Source organism: Passer domesticus, chromosome 3 (assembly GCF_036417665.1).
Source record: "Passer domesticus isolate bPasDom1 chromosome 3, bPasDom1.hap1, whole genome shotgun sequence".
Classification (NCBI taxonomy): domain Eukaryota; kingdom Metazoa; phylum Chordata; class Aves; order Passeriformes; family Passeridae; genus Passer; species Passer domesticus.
In genome coordinates this window covers 25,901,977-25,907,824 of record NC_087476.1, presented here as the reverse complement: position 1 = coordinate 25,907,824, position 5,848 = coordinate 25,901,977, and the positions used below count along the sequence as shown (strand labels likewise).

Below are 5,848 nucleotides of genomic sequence, written 5' to 3'. Positions count from 1 at the left end.
TTAGACATTAGGAAGAAATTCTTTACTGTGAGGATGGTGAGGCACTGAAACAGGCTGGCCGGAGAAGCTGTGGATGCTCCATCCCTGGAAGTGTTCAAGACCAGACTGGATGGAGCTCTGAGCCACCTGGTCTGGTGGAAGGTGTCCCTGCCCACTGAGGCATTGGGACTTCATGATCTATAAGGTCTCTTCCAACTCAAACTGTTCTATGATGTCATGACTCTGTGATGGGGTATAGGAAAAGGAACACACCTCACAGCATATACTTGTGAGTATCTGAAAGAGTATAATTCGTACTGCTAAATGACTTTTCCTTCTTTCTCCAGTGATTTTTCATGTGCCCATTCATTACTAGTGGCCCAAGGTAATGTGTACACAGAAGATTAGATGCAGGAGGCCATAGAGCACTCAGAACACTGACATGAGGTTGCAGATATGACATGGGGTCTACAAGAATTTTTTTCAGTTTTAAAAGTAGCAGCTGGAGCACAGGCATATCATAATCTTGTCTTATCTAAAATAGCATTAGATAGTTTGGCGGACCATGACCTACTTTTTAAGGGGATAGAGCTTGAGTTTTTTTGACATAATAGCTGTTGTAAATGTTTTACAGTTGTGCAAATAGAGCCGTATAAGGTCATTTCACAGATGTGTTCTTAGCAGCCATTAACAGGCAGAGAACACTACCTTGCCATGTTATTACCTGTCTGTATGTGATGTGACTGCGAAGTTGCTGGCAGGAAATTGATGTGACTTTTACCTTCTCTTCTACTTCAGAAAACTGAAAACGTAGCTCAAATTCCAAAATTCTTCATAAACCTACAGCCAAGAAATAGCTCCTAATTAGGTCACCTTGCATAACCACTATTCTTTCTCTAAGGGCAAAACTGGTAGATACACCAAGTATTGGGGGGATTGGCTTAAGACATCACCGCTACACACAGGGCTACATATAACATGTCTGTCTGTAACTTAGACTTTGTCACGTGACAGGAATTTTAGATGACATGAACCTGAGGTGGAAGAGCAAGGACTACTTCTTGTTTAGAGAAATTCATCCATATTGAAAATTACTTTAAATAGATTCATATCTAGATTTGGCCATGTCTTAAGTAGATAGGAAGGCAAACTGTTGGTTAAAGTAGTAGAAACCACACTTTGTACTAAAAAAGTAAGCTGCAAAACTGGAACTGACAACCCATGTGGGTAGTAACACCTTGGTCAGCCTTGTAGACCAGAAAACAACAGCTGCTTTTTAGGTGGACACGGGGACACATTCCATTCACAATAGCCACGTCTAAAGACAATTTGTTCTCTCTGAGCCCCAGACAGCAGAAGAATTATGTATGGCTCTTATGGCATTAGAGGCTTTGAAGCAGACAAGACAAAACAAAATAAAACAAAGTCCTCTGCTTTACTAGATGGTCCTAGGTGTTTTTCTCAGACCTTAGTCTGAGATGTTGTTCTGGGAAAAAGTGAAAACAATCTGGGAATCACTGAGAGCAATCCATCATTCATGCATGAAAGAGAAGGGAGTTAAGGGTGATGGAAGACTGTTCTTACTTCTTCCTAGAGCACCCAGTCTGGAGAACAAGACAACTATTTAAAATTAAGGGATGAAAAAAGTAATTCTTCCAGGAATAAGAATTTTCCATAAGAAAAGTACATGGAAAAATAGTTGTTTCAAGTTGTTTCACAAGTAATAACTTTCTTCAGCAAATCCAGGGCAACATCTGTGATCACCCCATTGAACACCTGGCATTTGAGACTTGTTTCTCCTTGCTGTCATCTCTCACATAAAAATAACAACAGGATATAGGAAAACAGAATGTACTTCATCCTCCTCACTTGAACTTTTCAGAAGAAGAAATTGATCTCACATCTTCTGCAGAGATACTGATTTTCAATATTTTTTCAGCTTTTTGTTTCTTTGTGGGAGTCTTTTTATCAGATTAGCACTCATTTAGCACCTTCATACACTTTTGTTGCTTCTGTCAAAAGAGCTGAAGCAACATCTGGATACACAACACAGGAGCAAAACATATTGGAATGCTGTCATTGAAACCCTTAGAACGCTGTATTTGTGCCAGAAAAAGATACTCTATATCAGATTATGCATTTTTCTTTCAATTTTTAAAAATCTAACAGATTTTTATTATATTCAAAAACATTTCTAACTTATCAAAGATGGTGAAAATCCTAGAAAAAAGCCCTCCTTACACGCAAAATTAAACGTGCTTTTATGGGTTATTAATCATGGGATAAATACTATTGAAAGAAGAGGAAAATGTATAGATTTTCAGTAATTTCACATCTCCTTTTGAATAAAATTAGCAAATAACAAAGATTTGTTAAATACTCCAAAATGAACCATATCTGGTATTTAAGCTTGTCAGTGATTATGATATGCACCTTTCATTATAAAGCAATAAACATACACACCTTCTAGCTAGTAATTAGGCAAGATTGGTAGAATATTATTCTAAATGTGTGCATTTGTCTGGTGTAGTACCTTTGTATCTCACTGAAATCATGGCATATTCAAGAAGATAACTCAGTGAATAGACTGCAATTAGCATAAACACCAAGTCTGGCTATTTTTTTATAGCATTTTATGGCACATTTCTCTTTTCCCCATCAGTCAGCAGTTTTAAATTCAATTGTCTTTCCTAATTATTCCCAAATCAATTATAAGTTAAATCTTATTAGTTGCATGTAAAATGTATTGCTGCATTTGGAACCTCAGTGTTCAAGAGAAACATTTTTCTTGCTTACTACAAGAGAAGTTGTAGGTGTGCGTAAAAAGGTGAATTATTCTATCGATACATTTCTTTCAACTGTCAGCTAAAAGATTAGGACTTTCTTTGAAAAAACTGCTTCCCTGACGATGCTCTTGTACACTGTATTGGATCAAAAACCTGCATTTGAAAGTCCTTAAGAAATACATCAGACTGGAACTTGTGAACTGGTTCTATTTGTCATATATAGAAATAAATATGTGAGCCAAAGGCAAAGAATCTTCTTTTCAATGCATGGCAAGCATGGTTTCAAAAGCAGCTGAGATTCATGCAATGAGACAGAGGGAGTAAAAACACGAAGCCAGGAAATGCATTCTCATGTCTGTGTGTATGGTTCTTAAGGAGTATTAGAGGCTAAAAAAGCATGACTGGCTGGCCTGATTTCTTCTGTGAAAAGCACTAAAACAGTAACCACAGCAAGGAAAAGGTCATTATTGTGATATTCTTTACCTCTTGTGTCTGCTTTTGATGTTTTCTCAAAATCAGGTTTAGAAACCCTGCATAATATTTAATTTTAAATCAGTTCAATTGGAATTTGTAAATGGCTCCAGTGGAGGGCCAGAGGAGGATGCCTGCTGTCCAGAGGCAGTGCAATGATTGGGGTCATACAAACCTGATATTGTCAGCTGAGGTTTTCTGAGTGCAACACAAATTTTGCCTGCATTTTGAAATATGATATTATATTTAGAAATTCAAATTTTGTTTTTAAATTCCTTCCCTATTTGTATTTTTGTCAAGGCTATTCTTAGCTTCTAGACAGAAGATGTTATGGATCAAGAAAGCTTGACAATTACTAGACTATCCAGTTACTCAATCATTGCAAATGTTGACATGGATGTATAATTGAGCTTCTCCTTGAAAGAGACCTAAAGGATATGGAAGCTGTCCTTCTAAAGGAGCTGGAGTAAATATTATTAAGAAAAATCCCACAAAACAAAACCAAAAATTCTTCCCTTTGTTTTTAGTTGTTTAGGGTGATTTTTGGGGGGGGCAGGGTCCATTTTTTAAGTAAAATCCAATTGTTTCTTCAGTAATAAAATGTATTAAATAATTTACCAATTTACAAAGTAATAAAAAGACAAAATAATAATGCTATAGGACTTTATAGCTGGAAATTAGCAACATAATGAATGGTTGAAATCTGAAGTAACCAAAGTGCAAAACAGTAATGCAGTAATCCTTATGAAGCAATCATAATTATAATCACAAGAAAAAGAGGAAAACCAAAGAATATAAGTGCAACCACAACAAAGATTTTGTTTATTTTGCTTTAAAAATATTGCAGATTAGAATTTATTTGTTGCGAAATAACATGCTACTGGATAAAACTTTGATCAATATTCTCTGATATTTTCTAGGAGCTACATTGCAGTCTTTCAAGATGAAAAATGTCTTTGAGACTTATAATGCATTTGTCATTTGGTGAAGGGAATTCTACTCTCCAGTTTATTTTCTTTTTGGCAATCAATAAAGCTATTTGTACAAAAGTCCATTTGAATTTGTCTAGTCTGGTATTTTCATTTCTGTGAAGTAAACAAACATGGGATAAATAAGAATTTTTATTTTAGCTATTCTATTTGTATCTTGAGTCACCTGAGACTAATACTTTCAAAATTTAGAAAAAGTTCAAAACATATGCATGGGGTCACTTTCATTTTTAAAAAAAAATCTTGGACAGCAAAACCTAACAATCTTTTCTGAACAAATTATAAGATTAGTAGTTGTAAAAAAATATTAATAATAAGTACTGATATTTAGCAGAATTTAATACATTAAAACCAATTTTCTTTTGGCTGTCAGCAAGTGTCTGCAGACTTTTTGTACTTCATGTTTTGTGATTAATTTGTAAAACTGTAATAAATGTGAGTTTGAAAAATTGGCACCTATGTCTACACCAGTACTCTTTAGCTCACAACATGTCTGAGTAACACTTCTGCTGAAAAATGGATTTTCTGACTATTCAAGGATGCATCCACTTCATACATAAGCACTCTACCATCATATTCCTTCTTCCTGCCTCCTCTGAACTGTTCTGTATATCAGTGACAAAAGGCAGCATCTAGACAGCATCCTTATGGTAACTCCTGCTCCTTCTAGTCACTACTTTCTACTTCATTTTGTGTGTCTCTTATGCCTTACTTATGTCTCATTTTTGGCTTCTGCTTCATCCTGAGACGCTGGAATCATGTAAGGGCAGAGAGATAAATTGGCTTTTCACATCTGAGACTTGGAAAGAGGCAATAGAGTCTTCTAGGTTATGTTTGCTTCCCAGTAACCCAAAGACTTCACCAGTGACTTTTCTTTTGAGGCTTTGGAATCACATTTCTATATGACCTAACATGTGTGTACATATGTACATGTGTACAGATGCATCTTTTGTTGGTTTCTGTGTCTGTTAGTAACTTTCAATGTGCAGCCACTTTTGCATTAAGACGACAGAGCCATAGGAATTTTAAAGTATGTGAAATCACTAAAAGTCATGAAAATTAGCAACTGAGTGAAAACCAGGGAGTGGAAAAGGCTGGAACACCTCTCTTTACCTTTCTCACCCTGAAAACTAGCCATGGCACATAAGGCTGCTTGCCTAGGCAGAAGAGGCAGGAGGGATTTGTATGTAGTTGCAAGCGTTAGGAAAGAGCAGTGAAGAGGGAAAATGAGGGAAAACTTTTGACATGGCAACAGCAGCCAGGGGCACATGAGACAAAAAAACTGCTCCCAAGACATGAGAAACTGGGCACCTTCCTTTATAACATCTTTATTTCTCCTCTGCTTGAGGAGATCACAGTTAGTTAGCTGACTAGGTAGTTGGATTGCAAAAGGACACATAGTTTGAACTACTTCATAACCCAGAGATTTTAGGTGGTCTGGGATAACTTGATTCTTGAGCAATTGGGACCCTTACTGATAATGGCTCGTTGATAAGGACAGCAATAAAACAGAAGGCTGGGATGACTATAATGAATGTACATAGTTAACCAGAATAAAGCATTTTGATGGCTGGTATTTTTAAGTAATTAGCTCATTAACCTTAACTATATCAACCTTTTCTC

At 36.2% G+C, this 5,848-nt stretch overlaps 1 long non-coding RNA gene across 1 annotated transcript; it reads left to right on the top strand.

Annotated features, from left to right (window-relative positions):
• The first annotated feature begins 266 nt into the window (after window positions 1–266).
• LOC135296207 (uncharacterized) lies at window positions 267–4,666 on the top strand. The gene is made up of 3 exons (XR_010358245.1): window positions 267–364; window positions 3,537–3,702; window positions 4,157–4,666. It is a non-coding gene; the product is annotated as an uncharacterized LOC135296207 (long non-coding RNA).
• Window positions 4,667–5,848: the final 1,182 nt, after the last annotated feature.